Source organism: Lepidochelys kempii, chromosome 6, assembly GCF_965140285.1.
Source record: "Lepidochelys kempii isolate rLepKem1 chromosome 6, rLepKem1.hap1, whole genome shotgun sequence".
NCBI classification, from domain to species: Eukaryota; Metazoa; Chordata; order Testudines; family Cheloniidae; genus Lepidochelys; species Lepidochelys kempii.
The window spans coordinates 8922946-8939062 of NC_136385.1; the positions used below are offsets into that span (position 1 = coordinate 8922946).

At 43.2% G+C, this 16117-nt stretch overlaps 1 pseudogene; it reads right to left on the reverse strand.

The window, feature by feature from the left end:
- Positions 1-1724: 1724 nt before the first annotated feature.
- LOC140904799 (up-regulator of cell proliferation pseudogene) lies at positions 1725-10109 on the reverse strand (annotated as a pseudogene).
- Between the last annotated feature and the right edge of the window lie 6008 nt (positions 10110-16117).

Consider the following 16117-nt stretch of genomic DNA (forward strand, 5'->3'; position numbering starts at 1 on the left):
CAGCGCCAGGAGCTGCAGTGCCCCTCAGAGAGCGCTGCAGGGAAAGCGCTGCTGTGTGTTCACAATGCCAGCACAACGGCAACTCTTGCAATGGCCACAGAGAGCAGTGTATTGTGGTAGCTATCCCAGCATGCAAGTGGCTGCAACATGCTTTTCAAATGGGGTGGGGTTGGGTGGAGTGTGACAGGGAGTGTGTTGTGTGTATGTGGGCGGAGAGAGAGTGGGTTTTGGGGGGGCTGAGAGCATGTCAGCATGCTGTCTTGTAAGTTCAGACAGCAGCAGACTCCCCTCCTCCTGCCTCTCAAGCAGCATTCCACAGTAATGGTTTGCTTTGTCCCAGAGCAGATAAGCATGCCAGCTGTCAGAAACGGAGCTTGGAAAGGACATATCCGCATTCCTACAGCCGATTCCAAACAATGACAAGAGTGGCCACTTGACTTAAGTGGATTAGGGGACGTTTCCGGAGGCCGATCAGAGCGCAGTAATGCAACACCTCGTTCACACTGACGCTGGGGCATTTCAGCCGAGACGCACCAAGCGTTATGCTTCTGGTGGAGGTGGATTAGCAGGGGCACTCCCGCTGCTGAGTCCGGGCGCTCTATGTGCCTTGCCAGTGTGGATGGGTCGTGAGTTAGGGTGCCCGGGGCTGCTTTTAATGCACTCTAACTCACAAGTGTAGCCAAGTCCTTAGTGATTTTCAGCTATTAGGCTGGGCAGAAATGCTGTCCTGCCACAAGTAATTGTCAGCTCTTTTGAGCACTTAAAATAACAAAAGGCCCTATCTTCTGAACAGTGGGGAAGAACAGGTTAAACCAGACCAGGGACCCTTAGGGAGAGTTCATTCCTCCTGGCAGAGATACCTCTCCTCACCCCTCTTACTTTCACAGGAGTCAGGCATTCCAGCACCTGGCTTAATGAGTCCTTTCAGCTGAGGGTGACCCCTCATTTGAGACAGGTTAAGCACAATTCTGCTCCCCTTTACTTATACAATAAATGCAACAACACTGACAACAACATTTCACTACCCCTTCATTCCGTACTAAAGTGATCTGTAACCCAACACAAGTCAATATTGATCACTTTGAGCAACACCTCTATATCTGATGGATATCTAGGCAGAGTAGGTGAGTTCATGTAAATACAATTTGCTCCTAAAGTCTCTCCCGCTCCCAGCTAGCTGTCATGGGAGAACTCATTCGGACCCTGTTTACATAGTTATGTTAGGAAGAAGCTTCTCCTCTAAACATGTTTCTATACAATTTCCATTAGATGGTTTCTTGCACCTCCCACTGAGACATCTTGTAATAGCCACTGTCAGAGACAGGATGGATCACTGGTTTGATCCAGTACAGCAGGGAGATGAGATACAGAGCTAGATGGCCTTTAGGTCTGATCCAATACAGCAAGGATGTGGGATACTAGGCTATATGGGTGATTGGTCTGATCCAGTACTGCAGAGAGGTGGGGTTACCAGGCTAGATGGGCTGTTATTCTGGTTCAGCAAGGACACAGGGATACACGGACTATCAGTTTGCTTTGGTATGGCTGTTCCTGTGCAGCAGCCTTGCACTAACTGGAAGATGTGACCTGCAATTGATTTTTTTTTAGTTTTCAATTTTAAAAAACGGTACAGGCTGTCAGATTTGTTCATATTCCGTTTTTTAAAATTAAGGGTTTTGTTTTGTTGAAGTGTATCCTATTTAAAGACACTCTTGGCATGTCTATTATTTCATGTAAAACGCTTCCTTTAGGCTCTTCAGTGCCTGCTCTTTAGTTATATTTTTCCAGTCTCCTGGAAGTTCTGCTGCTTTAGCACCATACGCTCTAGCTAACTGGTCATTGAATGATTTGAAAACAAATTTCCAGAAATCGGAAGCATCAATACTGGGATCAGGCTGAATGTGCCAGTCTGGGTAGTAATGGCGGTTATCTTTGTAGGAATGAAATTTCCCATCTGCGGCTGCAGTTCGGAATTCACGATTGGAGACCACATCAGAGGAGCATATGGAATGCTCAAGCTTTTGTGAATCACAATCCCTGAAGTTCCCTAACACTTTGGGTCGATGGACTGATACAAAATGCTCTTTATGGTCAGTGCCTCCTGCTTCACAGGGGGCTTCACAGAACGGACACTGCTTCCCACAGCCAAACACTCGCTTGAAGATCTCATCCTGAGGTTTCACTGACAGGCTGGAGAGTTTGGTCTCAAGTTCCAAATGATTAAACTGGGTTAAGATTTGTTGTTCCAGCTCCAGAAGGAAGATTTCAATATTACCAGAAAGCTGCTCAATTTTTGCTGTGTTTTTAAACTGGACTCCAACTAAGATATTGCTGGAAATGACCAGGTCCTGCTGCAGCTCTTTGCAAAAGCTGTCTAAAAAGGCAGAAACTGTGTTATTGTTTTTATTTATGGAGTTTTTCAGAACTCCCTTGATTTTATTTATTATTCTGGATAGAATCCCTTTCTCCAAATCTCTCAAACTTGCCTTCCCTCCATAGTGGTCTATCAGACATCTCTGTATCCAGGATTTGACAAACTCTTCATAGTTACTTATCTATTTCACATAGTTGTCAAAGTTCATCTCTTCCAGCAGCTTCTTTAGCAAAAAGAACTGAAAGAAGCTTTGGCTGGCGTATTCAAGGGCCTGTTCACTGCTGAGAATATTGTCAACTATTTCTAGTCCGAGCCTTTTGTTGACATAACCCACCAGGGCAGGTTTGAGAAACTGATCACAGAAATTCCTCGCCCTCGTTTGGCTTTCCTTCTTTTCCAAATAGAGATCAGTAAATATGGAGAAATAATGAGGTTTCAGCTTCTCCAGACGTTGCTGAGGATCGTTTTCTTTGATAAAATCTTCATGCATCTTCTGAAATGCCCAAGCCGCTTCCACCAAAACGTGACGCTTCAGGTCAACTTCAAACAAAGGAGAAGTGTGAAGTTGCTCAATATCCTCCTCTTTTAACCTCTCATTAACGATATGCAGCAGTTCTCTGCAATAGGTTTCATCATAGTCTGTTTTGGATTTAACTTTTTCTTCAATGTATTTCTTGCATTCAGTCATTAAAGATAGAGCAAGCTCTTCAGTTTTACAGTAACATTCCTGTGAGAAGTTTTCTACAACTGCTCTGGTCCATTTTAGGTTTAAGTATTCCTTCTTCATTGGGAAAGACTTCATTCTATAATCCAGCAGGCTTTTTCCTTGTTGCAGTATCTGTCTGACAGCACCCCCTCTGTGTTTCAGATCCTTTCTCAGCTGGAGATCCATATCTTGAACAACTTGACGTTTCTGTAAAGTACAGAGCGTTAACTCTGACAAGGTTTCTCGCCACATCGTTTCAAATTCTTTTTTCAGTTTCTCATGGTCTAATTTATCTTCTCTGTTTCGGTATTCAGACAAGAGTTTGTCAACTTCCCCTTCAATTTTCTGCTTGTACTCAGACTGGATATTGTCTATCTTGTGCTGTCCTCTTCGTATTCGAATTGCTTCCTTACAGTTACTGGTTGAAGAATTTTCAAGTTCTCTTTTGAGGCTATTTGCGCTCCTTTTGAAATCTTCTCTGTACTTTTCTATCAGGTTCAAATTTGGAGCTTCACTTTTAAAATACTGTTCTAAGTTATTCAAGAGCTTCTGTTCTCCCTGCTGTAGCTTCCCTTGTGGTTCCATTTTTAAACTGTGAAAGAGATGACCCTCTACTGTATCTGGCAGCTGATTCTGGATAAAAGTTTCTTTTACAGATATCCAGAGATACATCTCCTTGCGGAAACCCCATTCCCATTCAGAATACTTCACAGACAGCTGGTGATAGCTTTAGAAACAGCCGTGTAGCTGAAGCCTAAAGATGAAGTTCTTATGTTTCACTGACTTCCACAGGCTCTTCAACCATACAATAAAATCAGGAATATCCTTTCCAGCTCTTTTCCGTGAACAGTTCTCTATGAATTCAAACAGGTATTTCTTTAGCTCACACACACTCTCACTGTATCCAGTGTTTACGGGAGCCATGGGAGGTACTCCATGCCACAAGCCAGGCATGTACCAATTGTGTTTTTCTGGGTCATACTCCATAATATCAGAAAATGCCATTTCCCTGCTTTGCTTTTCCATCCTTGCTGCAGCTTTGGTCATTTCATTCAGCTGCTCCAGGAGGTGTTTCCTGTCCCTCATGTTTTGATCATGAGCAGACACATCACTGACATTCTGGTGCACAAACTGGCAGTTTGGCTGTTGTCCTATTTCCTCCATTCTGAGAAATGCATGGACCACAATTTGCAGAACATCCTTCATTTCTGTGGCATTCTCCATGGCCATGTTAACGATGGTGATGTCACTCAGTCTAATCACCAGGGTGGCCAGCTCATTGTCATGTTGATAACTGTCTTCCAGTGCTGTTTGTTCAGGGGCCTTCAGACCTTCAGTGTCTATCACCAGGATGAAATCACAGCCAAGCAGCTCCTGAACAGCTTCTGTAACTTTAATGAGTGTCATGAACGCTCCTCGCGTACATCGATCGCTACTCACTGCAAACTGCAGGCCGAACAAGGTGTTGAGAAGAGTGGATTTCCCAGTGCTCTGCACTCCCAGCACTGTTATAACCACCATTCTGGATCTACCCCCTAGTCTGATATGGAGATGAGTTAGAACATCTACTACCCATTTCATGGGGATGTTGGAGGCATCTCCATCGATCAGCTCCACAGGAAACCCTTCCAGCATCAGGTCAGCTGCTATGCATGGGAGATGGGAGAATTGTCTTTGGCCTTCTTCCATTTTCCCTTCTTTAACCATTGAGCATTCAGCGTCATAGAACTGCCCCCAACTCATGCATGAAATGCTCCACCCCCAAGGAACTATCAGATATTAATTTATCTAATTCCTCCAGCTGTTTTCGGTCCACTCCTGGAGTTTCACATTTCTCTTTATAGTCTCCCCGCATTTCAGAAAGATTCCCCCTAGCAATATTATCCAGGCTAAATTTCATCCATTTCAGAAAGTAAGGTTTCTCCACTGGATTTAACGGTACTATTCCATTGATAAACTTAGTCAAACCATTAGTACGGTCACACTGATTCCGCTGTCTACGTATCTCTAACCATTTCTGTTTCAGCGCAGATTTATAGTCTTCAGTGGCCATGTCCCCTTGCCTTTTCATTTGGCACATCTCTTTTTCCAATTTAGCCAAGTTTTTCCATGGGTCTCCTTGCAGGCTCAGCATTTCCCTTTTGAATTTTGCCCCATCTCTTATTTCTGCAGTGATTTCTTCAGTATATTTCCTCGCACACTGACATGCCTGACACTCCTCATCCACCTGGATTCCTAGGTCACGTGCCGTCACAGCCATGGCTTCCAAACTCACTGTCTTCGGAGATGAATTCACTATGGTTCCTATGGTGGACTTCACCTTTTTCACAAATCCTGCATTATTCATGGTACTATCTTTCACCAGTACCTGTGATTTGCTCAGTTTCAACACTGAGAACAGCTTATTAAGAAATCCCAGAGTTTCTTTGGGTTTCTTATTCTTGCAGTTGAGGATGAAGTAATATTTAGAGCTGGATTTTTTCAGAGATGATAACAGCTCGTATTCTCTCTCACCGATGCTCTCGGTAACTATGAACACTGCGGAGGAGACCTCTGTTAAAAAGCTAAACTGTAGCCAGTGGGACTCAATGTCTCCATGCAGATTTGTAACTGCAATGGGTTCAGGGAAAAAGATCAGAATTTTCCGTCCCCCCTGGAGTTCCGTTCCCAGACTCCATGTCCCGATGGATAAAGAAATCGTGGTGCTGCTGGGAGGGGCTGAGAACCTCATTGAGGAGTTGGGACTTGGAGAAGCTGCAGCTCCCCATCCGCAGAAAAGAAATCGTTGGCATTTCTGTGAGCACCAGGCTCTCCTCTCTGAACCCTCTGCTCTCTGCCAGGGAGTGTGGCCTCCACTTCCTCACAATGTCCCTCATGGCCCACAGTAGTAGGGTGCCCTTGGGGGTGTTGAGGGCGGGTAGCAGCAGAGGGAGGGCAACTGGCACATGGACATTTTGGACAGGATCTCCTGCTGTAGGAAAATGAGCAAAGCAGAACAGCACAAAGAACATCAAGAGATTGCAGAGAAACTTTCATCTCAGTGTCACTAAAACAGAAAGTGCCATCAGTATGCAGTTTCTCCTCATAATCATCCATTTCTTCTGCAGGAGCCTTGTGCTCAATGCTTGTATTTCTGGCTGTACCATTCAGAGACATGACCTTCCTCAGGAAATGCCAAGGTAAATCACCTAATGCCTCTGGAATCCTGTTCTTGATGCTTTCTGGGTAGATCTCCAAAACATCCCTCAGCCTGATCTTGATGCTTCTGTGCTTCTCCAGGTTTAATCTGGACAGAACATCTTGAAATGCTTTACTTCTTTCTGCAGAAGGAAGTTAAAACAAACCAAAATTTCAGAGTAGAAAATGGTGACTTTATATACAGTTTACTCATTCCATAGACAGCCTGATGTTTGTAATTTAAAGAAAAGCAGTACCCAGTAAGTAACAGATGACTTATACATCCTGGGTTCAATTCTTCTCTTACTTATATTGGTATAACAAAAATGAAGCCAATGGGATTACTTCCATGCAAATAAAACATAGTTCTGGCCCACTTTGAACTCCACTAGGTTGGTTTGCATGTTTTGATCCCAATCCTTATCCTCAGCGCAGTGCAGAGTCCACTTTAAAATGGCTTAAGTGGCCAACTGAGAATTTCCTAGAAAATCTTCCAGTATAACCAGCTCTATGACATCCCAGCTCACAGCTACTGGAGGAGGGGGCATAGACTCAGGACCCTGTCTCTGTGGTGATCCCAGAAGCTGGAATGATCCCTTGGCTGCTCTAAGCTGCTGCTCAGGATCAGACTGGTGCCTGGCAGTCTGAGGATCAGGCGGCTGTGATGGTAGCCTACACCCGTCACCCTGAGCTGTGCTGGGCATCAATGGCTCATCCGGAGGATCTGACCCTTTATTTCCCTTTCAGCAGTCAGTGCAGATTACGCCTTCTGGGAAGACTTATTTTTGATTTTCTTCATATCTTCCTCCATCTCTTTGCTGGGACATGTCTTTTACAGGTGTAGCTAACAGCACTGTGGCTTTGCTTACGTCCCAGCGACCAAATCAGTCCCTTCACTCACGCTACTTCCTCTGTCCTTTTGGGGAGCTGTGAGGACTGTCATTACTTACAAAGCAAATTTACCCACATTGCAACATAGGGAGCTAATGCTAAGACACCTCCAGGCCAGTCCTGGTATGGTAATGTCTCCAGTGCAGTGTTAGGGTATTTGGACCTGATAAACAATTAACCCATTTATTATGTGTTATAGAGACATTATTAAGGTCACAAGAGCAAACTATTCCACTGCACAGGAAAGATAGGAAGAGTGGCAAGAGACCACCCTGGCTTAACCAGGAGATCTTCCATGATCTAAAAATAAAAAAAAAGAGTCCTACAAAAAGTGGAAAGTAGGTCAGATTACAAAGGATGAATACAAACAAACAACACAAGAATGAAGGGGCAAAATTAGAAAGGACAAGGCACAAAAGGAAATCAAACAAGCTAGGGACATAAAGGGTAACAAGAAAACATTCTACAAATACATTAGAAGCAAGAGGAAGACCAAGGACAGAGTAGGCCCATTACTCAAAGAAGACAAAAAAGCAATAACAGAAAATGTGGAAATGGCAGACGTGCTTAATGACTTCTTTGTTTCGGTTTTCACCAAGAAGGTTGGTGGCGATTGGACGCCTAACATAGTGAACACCAGTGAAAATGGGGTAGGTTCAAAACAGGAAAGAGTAAGTTGAAAATTACTTAGACAAGTGAGATGTCTTCAAGTCACTTGAGCCCAATGAAGTGCATCCTAGAATACACAAGGAGCTGACTGAGGAGATATCTGAGCCATTAGCTATTATCTTTGAAAAGTCATGGAAGACGGGTGATATTCCAGAAGACTGGAAAAGGGCACATATAGTGCCTAACTATAAAAAGGGAAATAAGGACAACCCAGGGAATTACAGACCAGTCAGCTTAACTTCTGGACCCGGAAAGATAATGGAGCAAATAATGAAGGAATCAATTTGCAAACATCTAGAAGATAATAAGGCGATATGTAATAGTCAGCATGGATTTGTCAAGAACAAATCATATCAAACCGACCCGATAGTTTTCTTTGACAGGGTGACGGCCGTGTGGATGGGGGGAAGCAGTAGATGTGGTATATCGAGACTTTAGTAAGGCATCTGATATAGTCTCAAATGACCTTCTCATTAAAAAACTAGGAAAATACAACCAAGATGGAGCTATTATAAGGTAGGTGCATAACTGGTTGGATAACCATTCCCAGAGTAGTTCTCAATGGCTCACAGTCATGCTGGAAGGGCACAACGAGTGGGCTTCTGCAAGGATCAGTTCTGGGTCTAGTTCTGTTCAATATAGTCATCAATGATTTAGATAATGGCATAGAGAGTACACTTATACAATTTGCAGACGATACCAAGGTGGGAGGAGTTGCAAGTGCTTTGGAGGATAGGATTATAATTGAAAAAGAGCTGGACAAACTGGAGAAATGGTCTGAGGTAACTAGGACGAAATTCAATGAGAACAAATGCAAAATATTCCACTTAGGAAGGAACAATCAGTTGGACATGTACAAAATGGAAAATGACTGCCTGGGAAGGATTACTGCAAAAAAGGGATCTAGAGGTCAGAGTGGACCACAAGCTAAATATGAGTTAACAGTGTAAGACTGTTGCAAAAAAACCAAACATCATTCTGGGATGTATTAGCAGCAGTGTTGTAAGCAAGACATGCAAAGTAATTCTTCTGCTCCAGTCCACGTTGATTATGCCTCAGCTGGAGTATTGTGTCCAGTTCTGGGTGCCACATTTCAGTAAAGATGTGGACAAACTGGAAAAAGTCCAGAGAAGAGCAACAAAAATGATTCAAGATCTAGAAAGCATGACCTATGAGGGAAGATTGAAAAACTTGGGTTTGTTTAGTCTGGAAAAGAGAAGACTGAGAAGGGACATGATAACCGTTTTCAAGTACCTAAAAGGTTGTTATAAGAAGGAGGAAGAAACATTATTTTCCTATCCTCTGATGATTGGACAAGAAGCAATTGGCTTAAATTGCAGCAAGGGAAGTTTTGATAGGAATTTTTTCCTAATGCCCGAACTGTCAGGGTGGTTAAGCACTGGAATAAATTGCCTAGGGAGGTTGTGGAATCTCCATCATTGGAGATTTTTAAGAGCAGGTTAGACAAACACCTGTCAGGGGTGGTCTAGATGGTGCTTGGTCCTGCCATGAGGGCAGGGGACTGGACTTGATGACCTCTCAAGGTCCCTTCCAGTCCTATGATTCTATAATGAAGCACCAGCTCTGCTTTAGTTTAGGTTGAGAAGCCCTTTCTACTTAAATGTTATTTCTTCTTAGTGCTGTAAGATCTCTATGCTTACTTGGACTATCTTGAAATTTGTTGTCTCATGGGGGAACAAGATAGGGTTAGTGACCCAAATTTCAGGGTCATTTGAGCAAGGAGTTCCCCAGACACAGCTCGTCAAAAACACAGCATTTTGCAAAATCAGCAGTCTTACAATGGAGGGGATTGTGCACCACAGAGCTCAACATCCCCTACTTGATCTCAGTCACTCAGCATTTATTTCAGCCAGTGTGTGGCACTGACTGCCCGTTTGAGGAAGCAATACTGAAAACATCTATTAAAGGAAACCTTTGGCTTTCTAGAACACTGCGTGCAAACACTCATGAGCCAAAGAGATTGAAACGTGCATGTGCTGTGAGCCTAGGCAAGAGTCTTTCCAGACAGTCCACTCTCACAGTAGCTGGATGGCTCAAGTACATTTGAGCCCTACTCTACTCCACAGTATTAACAACCTTCCTCAGAATACCATCCTTGCCGCCATGGATGTCACTTTCCTATACACCAATATCCCTCACAATGACAGGATAGCTGCCTGCCCCAAATATTTAAAAGACAGTGGACAACCATCAATTATCCATCCCAAACACATAGCCAAACTCATCCAGTTCATCCTCGCCTGTCATAGAATTACCTTCAGCAATAAACATTTTGTCCAAAGCATGAGAACAGCCAGGGGTACTAGGATGGCTCCCCAATATGCTAACCTCTTCATGGGTCATCCTGAAGAAGAATTTCTGGAGAAGTGCATCATGAAACCAGTGATATACCTGAGAAATTTTCATCCTATGGGAAGACAGCTTAAACTCCCTCAGACTTCCACCACAACTTCAACAACCACCACCCATCCATTAAACTCTCTCTGGAGCTTTCCCACACTAGCATCAACTTCTGGACACCACAATCAGCTTCATCAATGGAACCCTACAGACAACCATATAGAAGAAACCCATGGATCACCACACCTACCTTCATAGATCTAGTAACCACCCCAACCATACCAAGAAATATGTTATTGACAGCCAGGCACTCAGATACCACAGAATGTGCTCTGAGGAGAAAGTAAGTGATATATACCTTAATGAAGGGATAGCCTATTTTTGTCAAGGTCCAAATTTCTTGGTCAAGGTATAGTCAAGGTCCAGACTCCAAGAAAAAAAATGTTTAAAAACCTATAATGATAATAAACAAATAAAAACATTGTGGGGTCCATTCAAAAGCATCTCGCATTCCAGATTTGGCCCATGGTCCGCCTATTGACTATCCCTAGCTTAACACACTTGTTGTCGATATTGTGAAGGCCAAAACTATAACAGTGGTCAAAAAAGACCTAGGTAAATTGATGGAAGATAGGTCCATCAATGGCTATTAGCCAGGATGGGCAGGGATGGTGTCCCTAGCCTCTCTTTGCCAGAAGTTGGGAATGGGTGACAGGGGATGGATCACTTGATGATTACCTTTTTTATTCATTCCTTCTGAAGCACCTGGCATTGGCCTCTGTCAGAAGACAGAATACTGAGCTAGATGGACTTTGGCCTGACCCAGTATTGTCACTTAAAACCACCTTCACCAAACAAGGACACTTCATCAGAGAAGTAGATTGCATCATGCAACAGGCCACACAAATACCCCAGGAGAACCTGCTTCAATACAGAAATAAACCCCCTTCTGACTGCATACCCCTATTTGTCACCTACCACCCCACACTGGAACCCATACAGTAAAGCTAGTGTAACCACCAATGGGTGTAAACAACTACACCCCATACGCGATGGGTACCCCATCATGAAAGAAATATTTCAAGAATCATCTCTTCTGGTCTTCGAACAATCTCTTGAAACTCATTGTTGCCCTGGTTTGAGGGATATGTATACCCCATTATGTGATCAAACTAATTGCAACCATATTATGTGCATTCTGCCAATAGGAATTAATGAAATAGAACACCACATAGTTAAGGGTTAATTTGGAGACAGGCTTTTAGAAGCGAGGTCATATCTAGTTGATAGTTTTTTTGCTAATCAGAATGGGAGGAGGGGACAGACAAGTAAACAACTGAGACTGAAAACCTTGGTGGTTGGAAAACTTTGAATCTAGGCACCTCTGATATGAAAAGTTGACTGAAAGTTAGAAAAGAGATGATCCAGTTGGGGTCATTATGACCTATGTGTTTTGTAGAAGTTAGTTATAAACGATTAGCTAATAGAGTATATTGTGGAGCAGTCCTCTGAAGCCATCTTGAGACACTTTTTTCTGACACCCTTTCTCCCTGGTGGGTGAGCAACTGGCCACTGCAAACCTGCTGTTAATTACTCAATACCATTCCAGATCTTAGGGAAAAGATCTGGGATGTTCTAAACCTATTGCTTATGTCTCTGTATGCTTAAATCTAATAAACTGCAGTGTTAGATAAGAACATACTTACTTGCATTTAATCCTTGATCAGACAGAAGTGCTGTGTTCCTATTGATTGATTCCTGACACTGATTGATTCCTGACATTCCACACAAAACACCTTTCAAGATCCCAGGATCTTATACATGCCTATCACATGTAGCACACTTCATCCAGTGCACTAAATGCCTGAATAATGATTATATGGATGAAACAGATAAGCATTATAAACTCAAATGAATATACACAGGAAAATGATAAAAGACAAAAACACCCTATCACCTGTGGGTGAACACTTTTCATAAAGTAATCCTCTATATCTGACCTATCAGACCCAATCCTCAAAGGCAACTTGCACAGCATTTTCAAAAGAAGAACCAGGGAGCTTACATTCATTACTCTGCTGGACACCAAATCATGGATTATGGACATCATGGATTGAACAGAGACACTAGATTTATGGTTTATTAAAACAATCTGTAATCCACTAACCCCTTCTTTTTTTCCTATGTTTGCAGCGGTGCTAATGGCCCATTATACTTTGAATGGTCCCTTACAATATGTGCTAACTAATTATGCTAAATAATCTGTTCCATCTTGCATTTTGCTCTGACATTGGGAGTAATGTTCCCAAACCTGAAGAAGAGCTCTTTGTGGCTCAAAAGCTTGTCACTCTCACCAACAGAAGTTGGTCTAAGAAAAGATATTACCTCACCCACATTGGCTTTCCAATATCCTGGGATCTACCCAGCTACAACTACGCTGCAGACAACCCTACGCTTGTCAGAAATCTGAGAATCATCTCTAGGAATATTGACAGGTTTCAGAGTAGCAGCCGTGTTAGTCTGTATTCGCAAAAAGAAAAGGAGTCCTTCTGGCACCTTAGAGACTAACCAATTTATTTGAGCGTAAGCTTTCGTGAGCTACAGCTCACTTCATTGGATGCATTCAGTGGAAAATACAGTGAGGAGATTTATGTACACACAGAACATGAAAAAAATGGGTGTTATCATACACACTCACTTAAGATGAGCTATTAGCAGCAGGAGAGTGGGGGCGGAGGGTGGGGAGAAGAAAACCTTTCTTGATAACTTCTGGAAATGGCCCACCTTGCTTATCACTAGAAAAGGTTTTCTCCTGTGCCCCCCGCCCCCGCCAGTGGTAATTATTATTTTCTGCGGGTATCTGCTGCTGTTCTTGTGACACAGTGCCCTCTGGTGGGCAAAAGGTGGAATGCAGCAACATTGTGGCAGAAGCTTTTTTTTTCTACACAAAAAATTAAAGATATGCATGGCTCATTAATTATGCATGCCTACAGTAGTACAGAATTCCTCCAGGAGTAACGTTTGGCGAAAACCTGATTTCACAACAGCTGTTCCTTTGTAGAAGATTTTCTTCTTTGATGAAACACAAATGCCTCATGATTAAAAAAATCCCATTCCCCATGCACCAAGTGAACACTCCAAGGGTTGAAATGCAGTAGCATTCAAGTTCAAAATCTTGGTCTTTATCTTCAAGGTGCTCAATGGCCTTGGCCTAGTGTATCTAGAAAATCCACTAATGCTACAGGACAAAGACTGTGGTCAACATTTACTCTTGTCTGCCACAATGAAATGGAATTCTTTACAAGGTAAAGCTCGTCTAGGTAGGAGACAGAGTTTCCTTGAAAAGGTGACCAATAATTTAAATCTGATTGAATATCAGATGAGGAGTGAGCAGAGGGATTCAAAGAGGAAAGTGATGGGTTCAAATCAACAGATGGAGAACATGCTTTTAGCAGCTCAACCTCAATACATTATTTCTGGCCTTTCCAGTGTGCAGTAAATCAGTTACTGAAATTGCGAACTGATGGTAGTTGGCTTATTTAGGCACATTATGGTACCTTTCCTCAGTCCTCAAGTCCATGCAGTTCCATCCCCCCTCTTGAGTCACATGAGCTTGGGGAGGAGAGAAACTATGGAGACAACCCAGAAACTCAGCTGAGGGGGACTGGGCCATGCAGCTCTAATGAGGACCTGCAGATTCTGATGGTGTCATCAATCACACGTTCATAGAATCATAGAATCATAGAATATCAGGGTTGGAAGGGACCTCAGGAGGTCATCTAGTCCAACCCCCTGCTCAAAGCAGGACCAATCCCCAATTAAATCATCCCAGCCAGGGCTTTGTCAAGCCTGACCGTGAAAACTTCTAAGGAAGGAGATTCTACCACCTCCAAAGGGAACGCATTCCAGTGTTTCACCACCCTCCGAGTGAAAAAGTTTTTCCTAATATCCAACCTAAACCTCCCCCACTGCAACTTGAGACCATTACTCCTTGTCCTGTCCTCTTCTACCACTGAGAATAGTCTAGAACCATCCTCTCTGGAACCACCTCTCAGGTAGTTGAAAGCAGCTATCAAATCCCCCCTCATTCTTCTCTTCTGCAGGCTAAACAATCCCAGTTCCCTCAGCCTCTCCTCATAAGTCATGTGTTCCAGACCCCTAATCATTTTTGTTGCCCTTCGCTGGACTCTCTCCAATTTATCCACATCCTTCTTGTAGTGTGGGGCCCAAAACTGGACACAGTACTCCAGATGAGGCCTCACCAATGTCGAATAGAGGGGGACGATCACGTCCCTTGATCTGCTCGCTATGCCCCTACTTATACATCCCAAAATGCCATTGGCCTTCTTGGCAACAAGGGCAAACTGCTGACTCATATCCAGCTTCTCGTCCACTGTCATCCTTAGGTCCTTTTCCGCAGAACTGCTGCCTAGCCATTCGGTCCCTAGTCTGTAGCTGTGCATTGGGTTCTTCCGTCCTAAGTGCAGGACCCTGCACTTATCCTTATTGAACCTCATCAGATTTCTTTTGGCCCAATCCTCCAATTTGTCTAGGTCCCTCTGTATCCTATCCCTGCCCTCCAGCATATCTACCACTCCTCCCAGTTTAGTATCATCCGCAAATTTGCTGAGAGTGCAATCCACACCATCCTCCAGATCATTTATGAAGATATTGAAAAAAACCGGCCCCAGGACTGACCCCTGGGGCACTCCACTTGACACCGGCTGCCAACTAGACATGGAGCCATTGATCACTACCCGTTGAGCCCGACAATCTAGCCAACTTTCTACCCACCTTATAGTGCATTCATCCAGCCCATACTTCTTTAACTTGCTGACAAGAGTACTGTGGGAGACCGTGTAAAAAGCTTTGCTAAAGTCAAGAAACAACACATCCACTGCTTTCCCTTCATCCACAGAACCAGTAATCTCATCATAGAAGGTGATTAGATTAGTCAGGCATGACCTTCCCTTGGTGAATCCATGCTGACTGTTCCTGATCACTTTCCTCTCATGTAAGTGCTTCAGGATTGAATCTTTGAGGACCTGCTCCATGATTTTTCCGGGGACTGAGGTGAAAACCCGTTGTGGGTTTTTTATATATTTTCACTCTAGACATTAGTAGTATACAGCTCAATAGGATTCATCAATACATATATTTTTACAGGTTTCCACACCCTCTTTTGTCCTCCAGTTTCATATGTTGACACATACACATTTGGCACTGTTGACCATTTTTGAAGGAAAAAAAAGTATTTTTTCCTTTTCACAAGGCATATTTATTAGAGATGACCTGAAGAAGTCTTCTTCTGAAAGCAGTGAAATTGAGAAAGTCTTTACAAAGTACATACACCACAGGAAGCTGAGTATTTTGTACATTGTGCAAAATGTGTTTTGCCAGGGGAAAAAAGACAAATGATTATTTTAAATACAAAGTATATGGTTCTCTTTCAAAGCATGGAGATAAACTGCAAGTTACCACCCAGGCATGGCAAACGTACCCTGGGAAAACACAATTCTTTTGGGAGGCTTTTGAGGATGCTATCAAAAAGCCCACAAGTTTCTGCTGGTGGATTTAAATGTTTTAGCACCCGAAGCCTACAGGTTAAGAACAAGCATTTCTCCCCCAGACTGGCCCTATGTATACACCTTGAAAAAAACAGAAAAGTAGTAATTTTTTTAACAATCCTTAGCCATTTTTAAAAAAAAGCATCCCCCTGATAAGCATGTCTAGCCATGTACACAGAAACCTAGCTCTTTTGAAACTCCTCATCAAAGCCAGACCGCATCAAAGGAAGGTTATTCTGTGCTCAGCCTCTGACAACCTGGTAGTGGCCAGCTCAGAAATAGCACTCAACTCTGTAAAAGGAAAAGTCCCCCAGAAACCCTAACAAGTAAGCATGCTAAAAAGAAAATGGGGGATTAGTAAAACACTGAGCA